We start from the raw sequence: 24103 nt of genomic DNA, 5'->3' as shown, positions 1-24103 counted from the left end.
GACAGTGATGCTATAGTCATCCAGACACATTCAGTGTATCTATCGCCAGGCCCAAAGGAAAAGAAAGGCAGCAGTGGAAAAAGGAACATTTCTCGGGCAGCTATTATGTTTCAGGCACTTTACACCTGCCAGTTCAAAAGGACCTTCCAACAATCCTAAGAACAAGCTGAATTTCCAGCTGTGGAAACTGAGGCTCAGAAACCAGGAGGTCACCAGAGATAAGTGACAATCCAGATGTGCACTGAGATCTGTTTGACTACAAAGCCCATTCTCTGTCCACTAAAGCACACTGTAACCATGCAATTATCTGAAGACAACCCGGGAAAGCCTGGCTGTGTCCGCAATACTCTTCTGACACTACACGTAATATTCTTCTTTTCTTTGACACATGGCCCCAAATCCTGACAGTGAGAGGTCCAAATGAAACTACCTGGAAATGTATTATCCCTGGTGGAATTAAGCAGACTATCAGTCATTTAGTCTCAATAAATGGATTTGTTTAATCAAATTGTTATCCTATCACAAAATTAAAATCTGTCCGAGAAAAGAGAAAAATGCTAGTGTGGGTACCATGGGGAAGGGAGAAAGAGAAAAGAGTAGTTTCCATCAGGGATTTCAAACCTGAATGCCCACAGAGCCAAGCGAGGGGGGCAATACATGAAGACAATAAACAGGTGGGTGTTAGCAGGTTGGGGCCCACAGGCCTGGTCTAAAGGGGACAGCAACTGGCTTGTTCAGTTAATTGTTACTTTGCAGGAATGCCAGGTTTCTAGAAGCTAAATCTATGTGAAGTCTGCAAATGTTTCAATGTTGGCAGCATCATTCAGATTGTTTTTTCTAGTACTATATATTTCCACCCTCCTCTGAAAGCTGTCACATGGATTCTGACCTTGCTGTCACGTATTTGTGATGATAGGACACTTGAGAGAATTGCAGTCTTGGAAGGGAAAGAAGAAGAGAGGAAAGCCAGAGTCTAAGACCTTATGCTTATCAGGGAGAGGGGAAAGGGCAAAGGATGGTGATGCAGGACAAACACAGAAGGCAAGTGCTGGAAAGCAAACTTCTTTTCACACGATTGGCTTAGGCTGATTGGTTCTTCCCCATTTCAACACGGCCTCAAGTAAAAGCAAACTCTGATAAGGAAAAGCCTTTTGTTCCCGAATAAACTTCATTACTCTGCTAAATATCTTTACTGGATTTCATTTGATCCCAGTCATTCTCAATTCAATATTGTGTTCGGCCAACTCAACCTTTTAAAAGGAGTTTTATTGATGGTGTGCTATGCAGGCATTAACATTTCTCAAAAAAAAAAAAAAAAAGAAAGAAAGGAAAAAATAGAAAGAATTAAATTGCTTTGCTTAGCGATCTTAATTATCTGAAATAATTAGCTCTAGTCAATTCTCCAACAAGAGCTCTCCAGAGAAATCAGTGTTTGGGGAAAGGGAAAGAAAGGGGGAGCCAAGCTTGGGACAAAAGCAAGCATTTGGCAAGTTATTTAGAAATATCTAATTAACCCCGAGAGTGAGACTGACAATCAAAGACACTTCCTTAGTGCTTAAGTATTAAAAGCAAATAAAGAAAGTAAATATTCAAGGAGCTAGACTATTGGGCACTGGAAAATAGGAGCCACTCGGAGCCAAAGTACTCATAATCCCCAAACATACAGGCATTGTGCGTGCTCCCACATCTTTGTGCCTGCAGATCTCTGCTCAGAATATTCTCTGGTCCTATCTCAGCCCAGGAGAGCCTCTCAGTCCTTTGTGCAGTCTCCCCTGACCCACCTTTCTCCCCAACTGGAGAAGATTGCTCTCTCCTCTGCTTCTATAGCCTTTGCACATCATAATCACTTCACCATGCATTCATTAGGTGCTTGTCTGCCCCCTACATTGTAGCTTTTCAAAGCTCGACTGAACACTTATTCACCTACATACCCACAGTGTCTACTATATTTGGAACAGAGTAGGTGCTTGATAAATGGAAGTTGAATGAACCTATGGATCAATAGCTTTTTGGGCAAATTCTAGTACACAGTAGAAACTCAATAAATCCTTCCCTATTTCATTCTTTCTTCCCTTCTCCCCTTTTTGTCCTCCCTTCCTTCCTTCTTCCCTTCCTCCCTTCTTCCTACCTTCCCTCTCACCCTTCTTCCCTCCTTCCCTTCCTTTGTTCTACCTTCCCTCCCTTCCTTCCTCCATCCCTCCCTTCCTTCTTTACTTCCTTCCTATTTTTATTTCACTTTAAGTTCGACAATTAAAGGTATTGATTTCAGAGCTGCCGGGCCCAAACAACCGTGCTCTCCCAGGTGAGTTTGTCATTTTGACTTGTGATTGACTTTCAATAAGCCAATGCAGATCACAGTGGAGTGACTGAGAAATCCCAGGGCAAGGTGGCATAGGGACACCACAATGCAGAAGCCCCCTGAGAGGGAAGCTTCTTGATTCGCAGTTACTACTCAGCCCTGTAGCATGTGAAACTGCAGGCAGAAAAGAAACAAGCCTGGAAGAGAAAGAAAGGAGGGAAGGGGAAAGGAAAACCCAACGACACGCAGGCATATGCTGACATGACTCAAGGTGAGTTGTCCAAACCAGCTCTATCTCTGCCTCAAGGCCTATGCAAATCCTGAGCACTATTTGTAGAATTTGATTTAAATATTTATCCCTGAACCTGGAGAAGCAAGAAGAAAGTGGAGAAGCACAACGTGTGAACCACAGAGCAGCCCAAGCATTCCCGGGCTGGGAAAGGGAGCACGTAGAAGTAGATGGACTGGAGTTATTTTGTCTGGAAAGGAGGTGAGAAAGAGGGAGATGGCTATATTCAGCCTAGGGATTATCATAAGAAGCAACTAGAGGAAGTTCAAGAGGATAAAATGAGTTCCTCTGTAGGAAAGAAATCAGTGGGTTTGGGCATGAAGAAACCGGTCATGCTGCAGAACGGGTCTGCCTCCCCTGCTCTACTCTGCTGTCTGGGCTGGCACATACATGAGACCGGTTAACAAAAGAGAGCATTTAGTCTTTTAGCAATTTTCTTAGGTGGAGGACAAGGGACTCATCTCACACTGGTGCATAAAAGCTATGCCAAGCAGAAGCTCATCTGGAGTGAGAAGTTTCATTTTTTTTAAATTTTTTTTTAAAGATTTTATTTTTATTTATGTGACAGAGAGACAGCCAGCGAGGGAGGGAACACAAGCAGGGGGAGTGGGAGAGGAAGAAAGGCTCCCAGCGGAGGAGCCCGATGTGGAGCTCGATTCCCAGAACACTGGATCACGCCCTGAGCCGAAGGCAGACGCTTAACGACTGCGCTACCCAGGCAGTTTCAGATGGGCTGTTGATTGTGATCTCCCCACCCCATTGCCCGAAGTATAATCACACTCACACCTGCCCACACATACATACTCACACACACATGCTCACACTGGCACACACACACACCTGCCCAGACATGCACATACACTCGTGCATAATCACAGTCACACATGCTTACATTTGCACTCACACTCAGGCTCACAAGAGCATACTCTCATACACAAACCCATCTGGAAGGGAGGCATTGAGAATTAACGACCACAGCTGAGGCCAGAAGGACAGATGGAAACCAAAGCCCGGAGTCCTGGTGGGAAGGCTTTTAGTCCTGACATCCCCATATGTGAGGTGCCCTTCATGTCCACGTCCAGAGACTTTCAAGTCTTACCTGTCTATAGGGACCCCAGCTCTTATTCTCTAGAAACTGTTTCCACCACTGCCCAAAGCAGGTCCTGGCAGCCATGTTTCTAGGGATAGTTCCTCTGGCCATAGCTAATTGGTTTAGGGGCTGAACTCCTGACAAACAGCTTGGTTAATCATATTATATGTCCCAGAAGTTGAAGGTTGGACCAGAAAGACAGAATCTTTGGCACTCAATCACACTGACAGTGGAACTCTCAGGAGAAGGGCCATTCTTTCCACTATTGAGGCCCCTGGGGAATCTCTATTCCCACCCTGCCTGAGACTTATTTGTTGAGTACTTCCTTAGTCCTTAAGATATCACAACCTACTCCCTGTGAACATCTAAAGCTAGATTAACTTTGATTTATCTTACTTGCAAACAAAAAACAAAAACACCATTCATTCTAATCTTATTCAAACACTCACTCCTGCCTATGCCTCCGGCTAGAAGTGATCTGTTCATCTTCAGAACAACCATAGCATTTTAATGGCTTTATTGTCTTCTTTCTACCATTTATTTCTCTCTTACCTTCCATACTAGACCATAAGCTACTTGAAAGTAGAAGCCACGTCTCATTCATCATTTTAGCCTGCACAGACCTAGTACAGAGCCTTGTACACAATAATCCCTGATGAGCATCTGTTGAATGAATGAGCAAATGCATAATTGAGTAAATGAATGAAAAAAAATAAATTATCTCAAGTGATGCTAAGTAGTTATTCTATTTCCCCCCAGGAATTCAAGAGTTTATGAACCTAGAATCTAAACATCCTCACATGTGAATCAGTTCATTTTATTCCATTTTATTGATTTGTTTACAATCAACCATGTGCCTGACACAGGGGAGGCAAAGATGAGTAAGATATGGACTCTGTTTTCAAGGACCTATGATCTCACTGGATGGATGAGGGGGTGGGGGTATAAATGAGGCAAACAAACATGGCCCCCCCGGGACACAGCCCTGCACCCCCCATTCCCAGGAGCAGAAGTGGGAAAGTCACACATTGCACAACCATCACAATCTTGCAAGAAGACCATATTAAAAGCCATTTTTCAAGCTTGAGTAAGATGTTTATGACCTGATAGACGATGGCTGGCAAACTCATTTCATCATAAATATCACAGCAGATAATATACTTCAGTATAAATGATGCATCTGCCTATGCCGGGATCCTCAGAGTGAGTAATGCTCCTCCAATATAGGCTTCTTAAAGATAAACAAATTATGGGCCGTAATTACCCGACGTTTGATTTTCTTTTTTATGAGCTTTTCTTCACCCTAATCACACTCAGGGTGGGAAAATGAAAGTTACAACTGGGACTTAGAGAGGGGAAGATAAAGGGTCTGCTCCCTCCACAGTGAGGCAGATGCCAGATAAATGCCCAAAGAAGGAGCTGGCGTTCCTGTCGCTCTGGAAGGAAAGGAGGGACTCAGCAAGTGGGAAGATGCATAGAAAGTGGAGAAAATCAGTAGGGGAGAAAGTCATCATTTCTGAAGCATGTACATTTTTGGAAGATGCCTAAGACATAAAAGGAATTCTACACATACATATTACAGATGCAGATAAAATTCTACCTCTCCGAATTGTCCCCCCACCTTCCCACCCCCTGCAAAGCATGGGCCCAGATTTGTGCATTCTTGAGCCCACTGTGGCTTCTGAATCCTACTTTCTGGATGCGGTCTTTCCTATGTCCCCTCCAAAGGCTTGCTTAAAATTCAGTTTTATAAACACCTAAACCCTTAACTTCCTGATAGACCCCTGTCTGTTCTCATCAATTACTGTACCAAAATGTCTCCTCTATGGTTTCTGGGCATGTTGTTAAAATTCATACTTGTAAAAATTTCACCTTATAAAAGGAACCAGGCTCTATTGGGTTAATAACTTCTCCTGAGATGACAAGGTAAGAAGGAAGTATATCATTAAAAAATCAATCAATCAACATATAAGAGGGTCACAGTGTAATGTAGTGGAATAACCTCTTGATTGGATATCAGGAAATCTGAGTTTAATTAGGAACTTTATCATTTCTTATGCAAGTGACATTTCTTCACTTCGGTCCAAGTCCATTTTCTCATCACTTAAAAATGGAGATCACCCATCTGGTAGGTTGCTTTGAGGTTTCAATGTAATAATACTACCAAAAATAGTCCCTGTCACTTTCCAGGTGTTCAATAAATATTTACTTTCATCACAGATCCTAAGTCTGGATAATAGAGGGCTATGAAATTGTATGGCATTCTTCTCTGTACCTTCGAAGATTATTTCACATTAACAACATTCTCTGGAGGCAGGCAAGACAGAAATGGTTTCTTTATTTTATTGGTGAAGACACTGGAGCACAGAGAGGTTAAGAGGCTTGCCCAAGGCCACATGGAGATTTAAAACCCGGATTCTTGAGTCTTTCCGTGCTTTTTGAAGAAGGCTTACTAACTTGGGAGGATCAGGTCAAAAGGAAGTTCCCTTCATAAAGTATTTAGAAACCCTGACACTCCTGAGCAAGGAAGCAGCCCACACAGTTTGTTGAGCTGTGAGTCCAGCAGCCGTGAGTTTTGCCCTCAAAGAGGAAGAGCCAGCCGATATCTGATGCCAGAAAGGCAATGGATGAGGCTAATGGTTTGTATCTGAAAAAACGAGCCATGGCTAGGGAAGAGAAATATGCAGAAACCTAGTGATGAATGTATTCGTTTCCTGGGGCCAGTGTAACAAATTACCACAAACTGGATGGCTTAAAACAACATTCTCCCACAGTCCTGGAGGCTAGAAATCTGAAATCAAGATGTCAGCAGGGCCATGTTCTCTTTGAAGTCTCAAGGAAAGAATCCTTTCTTGCCTCCTCCTGGCTTCTGGTTATTGCCAGCAGTCCTTGGTGTTCCTTGGCTTGGAGCTGCCTCACTTGTATCTCTGCCTCCGTCATCACATGGGTGCTCCCCGGCTGAGTCAGTTTCTGAATCTCTTCTCTCCTTATCAGGATGCCATCGTATGGCATTAAGGGCCCTCCCTATACCCATGTGGCCTCGTTTTAACTTACCTCATTTCATCTCTAACAACCCTATTTCCAAATAAGCTTGCATTATGAGGTTCCAGGTAGGACATGAATTTGGTGGTGGGAGGAGGGGTAGTCGCTATTCAACTTAGTACAACAAGGACAGGAGACTCAGGCAGAGGAGGAAGACCAAGAAGCCTGGTCAGAAAAAAACAAAAAGGAGAAAGAAGAGACCAAATCAGAGAATGAGACAGAGGCAGGAGGAGACAGAACTCAAGACAGACAGAGAGATGCAACGGAAAAGAATAAGAAAGAGAAATGGAAAGATGATAGTGAGGGGCACCTGGCTGGCTCAGTCGGTAGAGCATGTGACTCTTGATCTCGGGGTTGTAAGTTCAAGCCCCACACTGGGTGTAGAGGTTACTTAAAAACAAAATCTTTAAGGAAAACGAAAGAAAGGTGCTAGTGAGGGAAACAAACATACACATACACACTCCTGCACAACAAGTGTGAGAGGCAGACAGAAACATTTCTGGTGTCTAAAGAATTCCCCCCAAATATGAACCTTCTTTCTGTCTAGATGCCCAGGGAACATAGCCCTAAACCTGTTAATGGGGCCTGAACTGCACTGTGGAAAGTGATCCAAATATTCTCTTTGGGGTTGATAAGAAGACCCCAGTAAGAAAGACCAACAGTTAGGCTCCTGAAAATCCCCTGTGGCTCTCGCATTCCTACCTACTCCTACAACTCTGGCTCAAGGGATTTCCATTTTTAAAGTTGCGAACCTGGGTATTGGTCCAAAAAATATTTTTTTCAAAAAGCCAGTTTCAGGGCATCAGGGTAATCTCATGTCAATTCACCTTCTATGGAGAGGAAAATGGACCACCCAGGAGATATAATGACATTTCCCCCCTAAGGAGCCTATGTTGCTTGTCTCTGGCAAGCTGCTAGGTGTCCCTCTGTACCCATTATTCATCCAACCAGATGTTAATTCCATATCTTGATCTTTTCCAGCTTCCTGGAGTTTCCCAAAGATCCCCAAAGGGAGACTAGTCACTTTAGCATCAGCCAAAACAGACACCAGGACAGAGGAGTCATAAATTAACAGCAGGAAGGCGGTGTCAGGGCTGGCAGGAGAACACCAGTGTGTGTGTGTGTGTGTGTATGTGTGTGTGTGCGCACATGCATGCGCACACGCACACAAGATTTCATGGAGAAGCAGATGGAGGCAGAGAAAGCCCATCAATAGAGATTCAGCCATTTCCAAGCTACAGGGCTTTAGAACCTTCTTGCCATCGAAACGGTCATTCATAATGGAAAGTCATATACAACAGACAGACTTTGTGAACCTTGCCTCCCCTTGCCTTTACGTCCTTTTACCATAGTGAAAATTGAGCTTGGCTTTTGGGGGTAACCGTCCCCATTCTCTCCCCATCATAGAAATCCCCCCACTTAAAAAGAGAAAGCCATAAGCTTGCAGGTCTCCCCAGCGAAATTTTCTACACCAGCCTGACTTGGCCAGTAGTGTGACTGGGGAGATGTAGGTCAAAGGCAGAAAATCAGGCTCAAGCCAACACAGTGCCATTCATGGCCACTGAGCCGTCGCTTTGAAATAGCAAAGAGAAAGAGCCATCTCCTTATATTTCTGCATGTTTGAAGCTTCTGCGTTTCTGGGTTCCCCAACATCTCCCTTCTTCTAGCAGCAAAGATTGTGAGGTACACATGCCCATCTACAGGAAAAAACATGGAAAAGGCAATCAGTTAGTAGACATTTTTCTCATATGGCCATACAATGGAGTATATGCCTTGTCATAGTGGCTGTTAGTCATTCATTCATTCTCTTATTTTCTCATTCAATATTTTTCTTCACCACACTTATATTGATCTATGTTAAGCACCGGAGGTACCAAGATGAAAAAACTCAGTCCCTAATTTTGATTCAGGGTTAGAGCAAAGCAAGAAAAAAAGAACTCTAAAAGCTGAGATCCCAGGATCACAAACTACAGGAATGGATTCTTCTGCCTGAGGCCAGGCCCTTTCCATCTCCTCTGTGGGACAGGGGGAAGCTCTGAGTAAAATCACAAACAAGTGTTTGGGGCTTCTTCCAACTCTGGGTCCCTCCTCTGCCAAGTGTCTAGCACCACCACCCCACCACCCCCACCTCCCTGGTGACCTTATGACTTAATTCATTCTCACAAGCTATGTCACTCCAACCAGTTGATGAGACAAAAACCTCAGAGCCAAGCAGCTAAGAGAGGTCTAGAAAAGACTGGAATTTTGGAAATTTGGAAAGGGAGTTGCTTATTTCTGGAACGCTGTCACAAAAGGGGGACTGCCCCAGGGTTTCAGGTTAAAAGAGAAAGAACCAACAGCCCAAGAGTAGGAGACCATGAAATAAACAGACATGGCTGCTAGCATTTCCAAGTAGTTTGTAAGACTCTATGTACCTATAGTTTCTCTGCTGAGGTATCACTTAGCGTAAACAATACCTTCCCTATAGATTTTGACTTCCAATGTATTTTTGTGTTTCATGTAGAGACATTCTCTGTAACATCTCATCAGCAATGTTCTCATATGAAAGCAATAGAGACAAACTCCATGGGCTGATCATGTGTGTGTTGCCTCTCATATCCGTTTCCTGCCTTGCCCTTGCTCTGTTCTATATTCTGGGGAACAACAAGGGTCCCTTGCAGCTGCCCTCTGGATAGATTCTGCCCATGGTGCACGTGTGGCAGCCTGGCAGTAAGGAAGAGGGGGGGTAGCGGCATTTTTCCTTCCTTGTTTTGCTTAAGGTATCAAACAGGCCATGCATGATTTGAGCTCACTCGGGTCAGTCCCAGCCTGTGGGATCTGAAAACACACTTCCTCCCGCTTGGACTCCAGTTCTACAGGTAGCAGCATCCTGCAGGTGCTAATCTTTGGGTTGACTCACCATTCCTTGTTTGGCTTTCCAGCTTTTTCCATCACCCTGTATGAAATTCCTGATATTAAATTCCCCCAATTGAAAGGCCTAGGGTGATTTCTTTTCTCCTATTTGAAACTTGATACATTCTGATTGATCTAAGCAGAAAAGTAATTTATTAGAAGTATGTTGGGTCACTTGCAGAGCTGCCAGTAATGAGAAAGGCTAAGCAGCCAGATCCACAGCCAAAGGCACTCCACGGAAGCCGCTGGTGAGCACTAGAACTAAGGGCCACTCTCCCAGCACCACTGGCACAGGCCACTGGGCCCAAACCCCTGCTGCTAGAAGCTAGCTCCCAAATAAAGTCCAGATGGTTCTATCTAATCGGCTGAGCCTATGTCATTTATCCCACTCTAGTCACAGAAGATTGAAAATTAACTATCTGACCTTTATAGCAGAGTCCAGATCTGCTTTTCAGTAAAACTTGTAGGGTCAAGAATTCTTCCAACATAAGAAAGGAGATTCAATGTGGAACAGCCAAAACAAAAGAAATATTTATCACAGGCAAAGATCAGGACTCAGGGCTTGAGTTGTCATCCTAGGTTCTGCATGTAAAAAAGACAGTCTCTCTAGGATGGTTGGGTTGATGGTGGTAGAAAGACTAGAACATATGTGGGAGGCTTTGGTCTATGGGCATAATCATGGAACCTTCCCAGTAGCCTTCAAAATAATATTGGGCAATCAGCATTTATGTCAAATAAGTCAGCACAGTTTCCTACCCAGGAATGAGTGTATATCCAGCCAGGAGCACTTTTCAGATTCGGACACTAATCAAGAGACTAATCCTTGATTTTGAAACTAATCTTTCCCCTGATTCCCCAGCCTGCATCTTTTCCTCATTCCTGAAAACTAAGTCCCCACCTTGTATCTCTGTCCCAGCCACTGGGCTCCTGTACTAGCCCTTCCTCCTGGACCCCTGCTGGACAAAGGCATTAACTACCATCCTCACCCAGTCCCTCTGAGGTTGCGTCTTGCCTCAACCCATCAGTTTTTGTGAAGGGGTTCCTGTCTCTTGCCATCCTCTGTCATCCTACAGTCGCCTTTGTCCAAGCATGGCCAGCCTGGAATCCTTCCTGTTGCCTGCTCTTCAGAGGCCACTCAACATGACAGAACAAGGGTGCATTTCAGAGTCAGCCAGATCTGGGTTTGAATTCCACCTCTAACACTTACTGCTTGTATGAGCTTCGTGGGTTCCTACGCTTCTGTACTTATGAACTTTCTTTTGCGGCTCTCAAACCTTGGTAAGCAAGTACATAAGTATCTACCATCGTGGTGTGTTTGTTAAAAGGACAGCGTTCTGGTTGCCACCCCCTTAGAGATTCGATTCATTAGATCTGGGGTGATTCTGGTTCAGGTATCCCACAGACCACACTTGGAGAAACACTGACCCACCAGGTTTCCAGCTCCTGTCCGTTCTTGAAATGGTTCTGTTATTCATTCAGTCAGCACTCCCCAAGTTTCAGGTGGGCTTAGGATTTGAATGAGGATTATAACCATGTCCCCTCATAATCTAGCTGGAGAGGTATACTTTAGACTCCTCCCCCAGACCTACTATATTAGAATCCCAGAGTAAGAATTACCCTGACACCTGCAACTCCCCAAATTTCCACATGAGTCTCATATACAAGCTTCTGGTTCAAAAGCCCTGTATCACTGCTTCTGTATCACACACAACTCCAGCTCCCTTCCAACCACAACTCTCTACCTCCTTGCCCCAGTCCCACCCATGCTCTTAACTTCCCTGTAGCCTTACTTGAGAATGGGGCACCTGCTACTACTGAGAGATGCTGCTTCCAGCTCCCTGTCAAAGAAGCCATCTCTTCATTTTCTAAGATTTTATCTATGTCCATTTGGCAGAAAAGTAGATTTAATTATGATCATTACTTACGTGAACAAGCTGCCAAGGTCAGTAGCTGCTTTCCTAACTAATAGCTCTTGATGGCCATCTAGAGGGACTGTGGCCTTCTTATCTACCTAGTCCCCTTTGCTGGCACTCATATATACAAAACGTGGACCTGGAGGCCCACACAATTTAGGTCTTCCATTCTCCCAAGAGAAGCATGGAGCATCGGTAGCCAGGATGGGGAAATAAAAGACGGACTTTATCCTTCCAGTTCAGTGCATGCTTCACCTCCTCCAAGGAGCCCTTTCCTGGTCCCAGTGCTCTGTGCTGCTTTCTTTCTCTGACTTCATACCATGTCACATTACACAATGGACTGTGTGCTACTTTGCAATGCTCTCCATCTGTTCTGTTTGCATACTTTTTGCTTACCCACAAGATTGCAGCCCCTCTGAGAGTGGGATCCAGGTTTGAGACATCCTCTGTAGTTAGTGTCCTCAGCTGCCATCTCACTCCAGTGTGAGGTTCTTGAGCTGATCCTTGATTTGTTCCTCTTTCTGCCTCCCTTATTCACCAAAGGATGTCTCAAGCCTGGATCCTGCTCTCAGAGAGGCTGCAATCTTGTGATCCACTTAGTGGGGGAGAGGGGGCAAAGAACCCAAGTAGCAGCTGGTATTTAGGACTCAGGCAGCAAGAAGTGGTCATTCTCCAAGGGAGGTTGCCAGTTGGACCTTAAGCATGGGGATCAGCAGATGATCTGCCAGTCCTGCACACACAGGGAGAGTAGGACAGAGACCCCAAGGCACCGGAATGAGGCTCAAGTCAAGTAACCAGCTATAGAGAGGCTAGGTTTCTGGGCAAGAAAACCATCAAAATGACAAAATGGGGTCATTCAGACAGAGAAGAAAGATCTGGCCCAGAAGACCCTTGCAGGTCTTCTGTCCTACTTCTCCACCACCTTAGGGGACTTCTCCAGGCTTGACAGCTGACTCCCTTTCTCTCCTGACCAGAGCTCTGTGGCTGGTTCTTCTCTTTGCAGCTGGTCCCAGCTACTTCCCTAACCCTGTGAATTAGTTCTTGATTCGTGAAGTCTCCTTCATCCAAGACTCCAACTTTGCTCCCCTTTGACTCAAGTCTGCAGTGGCAGAGACAGAGGAAGTGAGGTCCTGGCGGGCACTTTGTAACCCACAGTACTTGGAAATGCACTAAGTATGTACTTGATGTCTGTCTGTTCCAACACATCAAATACACTCAGCTCACCAAAGTAAGTGCATACCGAAAGGATGTGAAAAATTCCCTGCTGGCGATGGCGGGCCAGCTTCCCAGTTATCTAAACTTCCCAGTTATCATCTCTGTCGCTCCCTACTTCCCCCCTTCAGATCAAGGAGACCTGGGTTCAAATCTGCCACTTACTAGCCTGGAGCCTTCGGTGAGTTATTTAACTCACTCTCCAAAAGATGGAGATAATAAATCTCGTGGGTAAGAGGCCTCTGCCGCCAATCCCTGGGTGCCAACTGGTCAGCTTGCTACAAGTGTGCCTCACACATCAAACAGTAGGATCTGAGAATTGGTGCTCATTGAATACTTACTGACTTGACCATCTAACTTGTGATTAAGGATATCAAACTGTAGGCAAGGACCCATTCATTGCAAGTGGGAGGACAACCAGCATCGTATTTTTAGGCATTGGGGATGTCATAGTTCAGTATTGGTGGGAAGAGCTGATAGAATGTGGACAGCTGAACTATTTGCAAGGCTAGGCATAAACTCTCTTAAAAGATGAATCACCATATAAATATGTAATGTCATAGCAGCATTAAGGCATGAGTCATGCTCCACTGATAGATGAAAAGGTGGTGGAGGGGGCACCAAGGGGGCAGAATGATGAAGAAGCAAGGATCCTTCTGCTCAGGCTACTGCCCCCACACTCTCCTTCAAGGTCTGAGTATGTTTTAAACTACTTTACTGTTAACTTATACAAACAAATAGCAGGTGCCTGGTGGAAGAAGAAAATAATGATTCAAGCCTAAGACTCATTTTCCTATTGATTTCCTTTCTCTTTACTTCCTTCTGACCTCAGTAGAGAAGGCACAAGTCTCACTATTCAAAGAAACCATAACTCAGTCCTCACTCACGGACTTTAAGAAAGTGCTTAATATTTTTCTTCTTATGTCCCAGGGAACTACATTTCAGGTGTTTAATCATCTTTACAGCCCCCAGATATTTGGGATTTATGGGAAGCATTTAAACTCAGTAGAAAAAAATGAAAACAGTGTGTCCTAAATTCAGGGTAAATTTCTGCTCTTGTTATGGGTGTTAATTTATGATTTGACAATGATTTCAAGGCTTTCTCTCATATCCTCTGAGGCTTGTATTTTCTTATTATTCAACCTGGTTTTATTCTCAGTGTCAAATGAATCACACATTCAATCACACAGAGCATAATGTCCCTTGCCCCATACACATAACCAGAGTCTTAGTCTATGGAGTTATGAACCCCTAGGGAAGAAGACCAAAGTAGTCCTTGTGGTATCTCATTCCCCCTGGTGATGAAAATGCCTAATCTTTCAAAAGACTGATTCTTTTTTTTTATTACTGAGATATAATTGATATACGATATTATATTAGTTTCAGGTGTACAACATAGTGATTTGACACTTGTGTACATTGAGAAATAGTCACCACGATAAGTCTAGTTACCATCTGTCACCTTCCAAAGTTAATACAACTCTATTGACCATATTCCCCATACTGTACATTACATTCCCATTACTTACTTATTTTGCAACTGGAATTTTATACTTCTTAATCCCCTTCCCTACCCCAACCCCTTCCCAACCCCAACTTCCCCCTGGCAACCACCAACCTATTTTCTGCCTCTATGAGTCCGAGTTTTATTTCATTTTGTTTGTTTGTTTTGCTTTATTCCACATGTAAGTGAAATCATATGGTATTTGTCTTTCTCTGTGTAATTCTACTTACCATAATCCACTCAAGGTCCACCCATGTTGTCTCAAATGACAAGATTTCATTCCTTTTTACGGCTGAGTAATATTCCGTTGTATATAGACCACATCTTCTTTATCCATGCATCCATCAATGGACACCTACATTGCTTCCATATCTTTGCTATTGCAAATATTGCTGCAATTAACATAGAGGTGCATATGTCTTTTTGAATTAGTGTTTTTGTTTTCTTCAGATAGATATTCAGCAGTGGAATTGCTGGGTCATATGATAGCTCTATTTTTAATTTTTTGAGGAAACTCTATTCTGTATAGTTGCTGAAACAATTTACATTCCCACCAACAATGCAGCAGCATTCTCTTTTCTCCACATCTTCACCAAAACTTGCTATTTCTTGTCTTTTTTTCTTTTTTAAAGATTTTATTTATTTATTCGACAGAGATAGAGACAGCCAGCGAGAGAGGGAAAACAAGCAGGGGGAGTGGGAGAGGAAGAAGCAGGCTCATAGCGGAGGAGCCTGATGTGGGGCTCGATCCCATAACGCCAGGATCGCGCCCTGAGCCAAAGGCAGACGCTTAACCGCTGTGCCACCCAGGCGCCCCCTATTTCTTGTCTTTTTGATACTAGCCATTCTGACAGGTGTAAAGTGAATCTCATTGTGATTTTGATTTTGATTTCCCTGATGAGGAGTGATGTTGAACATCTGTATGTGTTAGTTTATTTTCCATCTGTTTGCCTGCTCTGGAAAACTGTCTAGTCAGATCTGCTGACCATTTGTTAATTGGATTCTTTGTTTTTTTGTTACTGAGTTAAATGAGTTCTTTATATATTTTGGATATGAGCCCCTTATTGGATATATGATTTGCAAATATCTTCTCCCACTCAGTAGCTCGCCTTTTTATTTCGTTGATGGTTTTCCTTCACCATGCAAAAGCATTTTAGTTTAATGCAATCCCAATCGTTTATTTGGACTTTTGTTTTTCTTGTCTGAGGAGACAATTCCAGAAAGATGTTGCTAAGGCTGATGTCCAAAAGTTTCCTGCCTATGTTTTCCTCTGGGAATTTTATGGTTCCCAGTCTTACATTCAAGTCTAATCTATTTTGAGTTTTATTTTTTTGTATTATGGTGTAAGATATGTGCCAGACCCTCTGATGGGCTTTTCATCACTTTTTTATTTTATCTGGTAAACAACTTATGAAAACATTATCTTACTTCTACAAAAGATAAACTGAAACTTAAAGAGATTAAGAGAATTAACTCATGCTACTTAGCTAGTAAATTGCAGAGCTGGGATTCAAACCCAGGTCTATATTTTCTCCTAAGCTCAAGAGACCCCTTCCAGCACTTTTCCCTTGGTAGGCTTTCAGCTTCTGGAAGCCATTTGTATTGGTGCTCGCATTCTTCCCTGAGCAGGAGTGTAGAGTGCTGGACATGCTACGCTTCTCTCCACCCTCACTGCCTCTGCTGGTCCTGACACCACTCACCACTTGCCACCCTAGTGAAAAATAAAAGCTGACCTAACACGCGGCATATTGCCTCAGGCTCACCGGGGAACAGACTGACGGACACACAGCCTCCGTACCATCTTGGAACAAGGCACTTCCCACTCTCAGAGACCCAGCGCCTCTCAGGAACTTTGCCTCACTCTTGACTCCACACAGCCACTCCTAAGAGGTGAGGTTGTAGACGGGAAGGATCTGGACTTGGGTCCCAGTGAAACTCACCGCTGGACTACTGCTCCGGTGTAACTCACCTGGAAATTGGAGCCAATTCTTCTCCATCCTCCTACGCATCTGGGAAAGACCCCTGCAGAGGCCTGAGAGAGCAGAGAGTCTTATTAGCTTGTAATAATTCTGCTTCTTGTGATGAACGTGGTCCATTCAGGTGCAAGGAAACTTTAAGTTCAAGGCTAAGCTGCTACTGAAATGCTTGAGTGCTTGAGAAGCAGGAAAAAGCCAAATCATGCTTTAATAAACCAATATTAGCCAAACAGCCTCACAGAAGCCCAGAAAGTCCCAATGAAGCCAGATGACACCCTTCCCAACCCCAGTGGTCATTCATGCACGTATTTATCGTTCAGTGACTGTCATTGGCGGTTCAGCCTCTTTCCCATCCTGGTCACCAGCCACCTGACCAAGGGCCTTCAAGCCCTACTACCGGAAGAGCTGCCAGTGGTCACCCACAGCAGTGCCAGGAAGACAGGGCTCTAGCTTCTCCAGGAAGAACCACAGGTCTCATGACCGACAAGGTAGCAAGGCCTAAGGACCTACCTGCCTCAAGTCCAGTCAAATCTCGGGCCCTCCTGACTAAGCAGAGGGCCAGGTGCCATTCAGAAGAGCTAAGAGTTGAAGCATAAAGCTCCTACAAATTAGTAAGGCAAAGACAAGCACACTGTCATAGGTTAAATTGTGTTCCCCCCCACCCCAGAAAAAAAGATATGTTCAGATTCTTCCCCCCTCAGTACCTGTGAATGTGACCTTTTCTGGGTGAGGGCCTTTGCAGAGGTAATCAGGTTAAGATAAGGTCACACTGGGGCGCCTGGGTGTCTCAGTCATTAAGCGTCTGCCTTCAGCTCAGGGTGTGATCCCAGAGTCCGGGGATCGAGCCCCGCATCAGTCTCCTCTGCTGGGAGCCTGCTTCTTCCTCTCCCAGTCCCCCTGCTTGTGTTCCCTCTCTCACTGGTTGTCTCTCTCTGTGTCAAATAAATAAATAAAATCTTAAAAAGAAAAAAAGATAAGGTCACACTGCATTGTTGTGGGCCCTAATCCAGTGACTGGCACCCACAGAAGAAGAGGAAGATAGGGAGACACACGGACGAGCACAGATGGAGGACAGAGGCAGAGATGGGAGTGAGGCAGCTCCACACAGGGCACGCGAGGAATGCTGTCGACCACCGCAGGGAAGGAATAGGAGGAAGGCTCCTCCCTTAGAGGCTTCAGGGAGAGCACTGATGCTTAGATTTCAGACTTCCCACCCCCGGAACCATGACAGAGTAAAGGGTTGTTGGTTGAAGCTATGCACTGTGGAGTCACGTGTTGTGGCAGCCCTGGGAAGCTAAGCGCACACCATGGTCGGGGGGAAACCGCAGGATGATATGAAAAAGCAAATCATGAAAGACAAAATGCAAATACAATAAAAACATAGCCAGTGTTCTGCCTCAATGGTCACAAAAGAAATGTGACTTAAAACAACAGTATGCCCTCTTTGCTTTTCAGATGGCAACGATGAAAAAGAGTAACAGCGCCTGGTGTTGGCAAGAGGGTGGGAAATGGATATCCACATGCTGCTAATGGGAGTAAGTGGGAACAAATCTTCCAGAGACTAATACAGTCATACTCACCAGAAACTAATGATCATCATATTCAAGGAAGTAATTAGGGAAGTGTGCAAAGATCTATGCATAAGACTATTTTCTTTCTTTCTTTTTTAAAAGATTTTATTTATTTATTTTTGCAAGAGAGACAAAGAGAGAGCATGAGAGCGAGCGGGAGTGGGGGGGGAGGGGCAGAGGGAGAAGCAGACTCCCTGCTGAGCAGGGAACCAGCTGCAAGACTCAATCCCAGGATCCTGAGATCATGACCTGGGCCAAAGGCAGCCGCTTAACCGACTGAGCCACCCAGACACCCTGCATAAGACTATTTTCATTAACGCACTGTTTATAATATAGCAAAGGAAAGAAATTTCAAGTTCAAGCAATAGGAATTGTTTAATAATTTGTTATGTTCATACAATAAAATTACAACGAAGCCATTAAAAATGATGATGTTGATATATAGACACATATATATCATATATATTAACTAGTCATCTTTTACTGGCTGTTAATTCTCAATTAGGATATGAAAGGGTTCAGGGGTGCCGGGCAAAGATGGTCAGGATTACAGAATGCACCCTCCACACTCTCTTCAGTGGTATGTGTGTGGCTGTGCATGTGTGAGCTTCGTGGAAGAAAAGCCGTAGCTGAGAGGCAGGTAAGCCAGCACCATAGAAACCCCAGTGATGCTCCGTTTCTTCAGACCGACATCCTGGTTGTAATGCTGGTAGCAAGTAACCTCTTTGAAATGCTCCAACAGTGCCCTTAGGGGTGAAATTCCACGTCAGTATCCAGCTTGGCAGCTCCCTGGTTTTGACGTCCTGAGTTTCTTTCTCACTGGCATGATCGATGCCATGCTGGAGTCCTAGGTGTCAGCTGTCAAAGTCAATCTATATTTATCGACAAGGAGAGATGGTCATACACATTGCCAAGTGAGAAAAGCACAAAATAGTCTAACATAATTGTGTATATATTTGTGTGTTGAAAGAGAGAGAGACCTGGGAGACATAGTAAGTTAATTGTCTGCTGGCCTTATGAATGAATCATTTGACTTTTGAATTTTCTAATTTTTCTAAAATGAAAATATCTTTTTTAATTCCCGTGTAGTTAACTTAAAGGGCCGTGTTAGTTTCAGGTGTACAGATAGTGATCCAGCAGTTTCATACACCCCTCGGAGCTCGTCACAACAAGCCTACTTCAGATCCCTACCTCCTCTTTCCTCCGTCCCCCACCCACTTCCCCATCAGTTTGTTCTGATACTATAGTGAAGAGCCTGCTTTTGGGTTTGTCTCTTTTTTTCCCTTTGTTCGTTTGTTTTGTTCCTTAAATTCCACACGAGTGAAATCATATGGCGTTTGTCTTTCTCTGGCTTATGTCACTTTGCACTGAAAATAAATACTTTTAAAAAATAAATGTATGCCTCAAAGGAATGAAATGGATTTGAGTACCACTTCTCCATATTCCTGGAGGAGGGCCCTGGGGTGCCCTTCCTATGCCCTGCCCTGAACCACCCAGAGCGAGCCATGGTATGGTATGAATACACCATATTCATCTGCCTGCTTTGTGACTTTGCCGTGAAGCCTTGAACACATGCTCCCAGACCTCCTTCTTCTGCCCCCAAATCCATCAGTTCTTCCTTCGGCCCCCATTTTGGAGTTTTCTGTTCCTCCTCACTCTGTCACCACTCTGGTAACAGCATCAGAGTTTCCAGCCCCTCTCATGTGGCAGCCCAGCCCCCTGCAGAAAGGGCCCCTTCCCCCACCACAGCGCGAGCCCCCCGAAGTCAGGGCATCTGTCCACTGCACGTCCAGAGCCCGGCACTGAGCCTGACACACCTATGCTTATTGAACCGAATAACACAATTTCCAGAATGGAAAGGGACTTGGCAACCAATCACCATCAACTTTCTCATTTCATAGATAAGGAAATGAAAGGCCCAGAACACCGAAATGACTCATCGCAAAATCAAACAGGAAGCTAGACCTCCTGACTCCTAGACAGCATTCTTCCTACAACACCGCACCCACTTTCTAAAGAAGAAATGGGCCACAGGACACCCCCCACACACACACCTCCCCCACCACCATAGTGCAGGAGGAAACTGAGCATTTCCCTCGGAATCTTCAGGAAGCCTGGTGGCTTCACTGGTGTCTTCCTGCCTTCTTCCCACGTGTCTATCCTTCAGCCCTTCCAATAGGAGCAAGCTTCTTTCTCCAGGGCCCTTCCCTGAGCTCTGGCTCTGCCCTTTGCCCGTCCTCCTTTCCTGGTCTGCCTCATTCGGTCCTTCTTTAATGCCTTTCTGCCTTCTGACCTCATTTCTTGGCACCCCTCCACCTTCCCCCACCTCAGCCTCACTCCCGAGTTGACCCCCTGTGTCCAGTGGGCCCAGACAAAGTGGACTGTGCCATTACGTGCCTTCGGGCCTCACATTCCTCCTTCCAGACCCATGTTCAGGCCTACACACCTTCCCTCCAGATCTGGTGAGCACTCAACTTTCCCTGCGGGTCACAGCTCCTACTGTCTCGGCTTCAGCCCGAATGTGAGTGCTCCGGACCCCCTTCCCTAAGTACCGCCATCGTCCACCTGCACACAACCCCTCTCGAGCCTGCCCTTCCCTCATGGCGGCGAGGCGGACCACAGCAGCCCAGCCTCTCGCCCCCAAATGCAGGGCCTGCTCCATTTCCTCTTTCATCTGCTGAGATGTGAAAACTTCGTCTCTCAGAAAGCTCGCCAGGACTCAGGCGCACCAAGACCTCTGTTACCACTTACTACGGTTCGCTTCTAACCCCCGCCCCCTGTTACCCATGGGAGAGAAAAGTGGTCAGGACAGAACTTAGGAGCAGGACCGAAGGCGAAGGGTACGAACAGATGAAGGAGGACCAGCTTCCACTTGAGCTCCATAGAAGCCAAGCTTCTCAGGGACCCTGCGAGGGGGGGGAGGGGGGCCAGGCTGGCCGGCCTGAGAGCCCTCCCCTGCTTCACCCAGAGCAGCTCCATGCTTAAGCTTGTTACCTATTTGGAATACCTTCACATTGCATTTAGTAAAGGGCCACCATTGTTAAAATCCAGGCTTAAAAATACACCGGCCTGGGGCACCAGACGAAGAATGGAGGTCAGGCCAAGGCAAAGGTTGCGTTTTCATGACTGCAATGTACAGTCACTCTTCCGTTCAACAGGGACTCTGAGTCATTACTGTGAGCAGGTGGTGAGCCGGGGTCGGGCTGACCCGACTCATCGCAGAGGCACGGACACCCGGCATTCAAATTAGGACTGCTCCTGAGGATTGGGGGCCTGCCTTGGCCTGTGTTCCAGTTCTCGAGCAAGCCGCCTCCAATGCAGGGCTGAACACAACACCGATCGCTTAGTTTGCTCACAAATGTGCAGGTTGGGCAGGGTTCGGAGGGGACAGTTCATCTCCGCTGTGGGCAAAGAACCATTCAGAGGCTCGCTCCGTGTGTCTGGTGGTTGACGCTGGCCGTCGCTGGGGTCTCAGCTGGAACTGGCAGCTGGCACACCTACACAGGGCTGCCCGCATGCCTGCCTGCTTCCTTGAGGAGTGGGGGCTGGGTTTCAAGACTGAGCAACCCAAGCGAGAGAAAGTGAAAGTTGCCAGTTTCTGAAGGCCTCGCTGGGCCCAGAAGCTAGCACTTGCTACTTCCCCTATAATTTACTGGCGAAGGAGTCACAGAGCCTAGATTCAATGATGCCAGCTATGGAGAGGAAGAGTGGTAAGGATTATAAACCCAGCTAACCTCGACCCTTCCCCCCAGAAAGGATCACGGTTGAAAATGTGGGCTGTGGTACTGTTCACCCTGGACACCTGCACGGCCCGGTGCGGCAACATGCAATGTGCTTATGCTCTCCGCCTAGGGCAGCTCTTCCTTGGCTGAACACGGCTACGTGCCCCAGCGCCCAGCTCCAAGAATGACCTCGGCCCCAGACTAAGTATTCTCATTTTTCTCATGCATTCCTTAACTGATTTGATTCCTAGGCCATTTTACCAAGCTGAGCAGCATCCCTGAGAAATGCCTGCCTTTGTCAATGTTCCTTAGAAAATGCTACCCCTCCCTCAGTGTTCACATCACCAGCCAGCACCATGCACCCCCGGGCATTATCACCTCCCCGTCGATAGACACAGGCTAGTGTCTTCGGCAGTTTCTGATTCTGTGAACACATACTGAGTTTGCAGGAGCCCGAAGTCTGCTCTCCCGTGCTGCTATTGATAACAATGCAATTCCACAATTGTTAAGAGGACAGCCTGTGTTTAAGCAGCAGACAGAACCACAGAGGGAGACTTCACATTGCCCGCGGAAGGGAAAAGGCACGCACACACACCATCTTCCTCTCTCAAGAGCCCTCTTGCTAAAGCTTCCTGTTGCCAGTGGGATTGCAAGCAGCACGGGCAGGGAGTGAGCTATTGCCTGTGTGGTGATCTTCCCCAAGCTTTAAATGCACAACAGGACCATGAAATCATCTTGACAGATGCCAATATCTGATTTTGCTTCTCCATGCAAACCAGCCATCCTACTCCCTCCCAAGTAAGAGAGGGCACATCCAAGAAAAGATTTGGCCCCTAAACTGACAGGTGGTGGCACAGGGCTAGATTTATTTAGAAATACCTAATTAAGCTCCAGAGTAAACCAGTCATCAAGGTGTTTAATTGGCAGTATGTGACCATTAGGAGCTAATTAAGTTGTTGCCTCGTACTTTGATTAATGTTTGTCATTCGGCCACTGCATGGCTGGTGCTTGTTTAAAGAAAACAGAAGGCCCAGCTGGACAGTCTCTAGACCATGGTCCTAACTGTTCCCAGCACCGAGGCAGAGTTGGCAGATGGCGCGATGTGTGGGACCACGCAGCTCATTGCACAGCCCAAGCCCTGGAAGTTCCTTGAAATCCATGTAATAAGTGGTTATTGAGGCTCGGCTCTGTGCCAGCCAGGCAGACTGAGAGGGTAGTGCAGAGGCTGGCTGAGCCTAGGTTCAAATCCTGCCTCCGCCTTTTACTACCTGTGTAGCCACGCACCACCTGGCCTTTCTGAATTGCCATTTGCTTCTCTGTGGCATGAAGACAAGTAACTCCTGCCTCACACAGCTGTTGCTTTAAAATAAAAATCAAATATCCTCAATCTTGGGTTCAAAAGACTTCAGTGACTTCCCAGCTCAGAGTAAAAGCTAAAAGCCTCACAGTGACATGAAAAGCTTTTCATAATCTATCTCTTTCCTTTGTTCCCCTCCCTCCTATCACTCTGCCTTCTTCTCCTACTACGTGCTCCTCCCTGTCCCGGCTCTGGCCACATTGCTCTTCCTGTTGTTCCTTGGACACACCAAGTCCTCTCAGGCCGCAGGGCCTTTGCACTTGCTCTTCCCACTGCCTAGAATAACCTTCTCCCCAAATGTCCACATAGTTCACACCCTCAGTCTTTGCTCAAGTCACCTTTTCAAAAAGCCCTGCTTTGACTTCCCTATTTAAAATTCCTACACTCTTCCCACCTAAAATAAAAAAGCTGGCAAGTACTGTCCCTGATTCCGGGTTTATTTTTCCCACTTAAGTCCATCTAACATGCAATATATTGCAATATATTGTGCTTGCTTATTGTTTTGGAATGCCTACCCTGCTCACGCCATGATAGCAGAAAAAATGTTTTGTCTGTTTTGCTCCAGCTGCATTTCCATGGCTAGGACAGTGCCTGGCCCATGGTAGGCACTTGATAAAAATCTGTTGAATGAATGAATGAGCATTAAATGAGATAAAGCACGCAAAGTGCCCGGTGCATACTAATGTCCGTTAACAGGCATTTCCTTCCCTTGGCTCTGTAATAAGAACTGATCTCTCTGCCTTTAAGAACCTCATATCCGGGGCGTCTGGGTGGCGCAGTCGTTAAGTGTCTGCCTTCGGCTCAGGGCGTGATCCCAGCGTTCCGGGATCGAGNACCCTCAAGATCCAACCATGTTGTAAATGGCAGGATTTCCTTCTTTTTTATTGTTGAGCAGCATTCCATTCCATATAGATATAGATACACACACACAAATACATACCATATCTTTATCCATTCACCTATCAATGGACACTTCAGTTGTTTCCATATCTTGGCTATTGTAAGTGATGGTACAATGAACATAGGAGTGCATTTAGCTTTCTGAATTAGTGTTTTTGCTTTCTTCAGATAGATATTCCAGAAGTGGAAATGCTGCCATTTTTATTTATTTTAATTTTTTCATTTTTAAAAGATTTCTTTGGGGTGCCTGGGTAACAGAGTCGTTAAGCGTCTGCCTTCAGCTCAGGGCGTGATCCTGGCCTTATGGGATCGAGCCCCAGGTCGGGCTCCTCTGCT

Source organism: Ailuropoda melanoleuca, chromosome 8 (genome assembly GCF_002007445.2).
Source record: "Ailuropoda melanoleuca isolate Jingjing chromosome 8, ASM200744v2, whole genome shotgun sequence".
Classification (NCBI taxonomy): Eukaryota; Metazoa; Chordata; class Mammalia; order Carnivora; family Ursidae; genus Ailuropoda; species Ailuropoda melanoleuca.
This window is presented reverse-complemented; position numbering follows the sequence as displayed.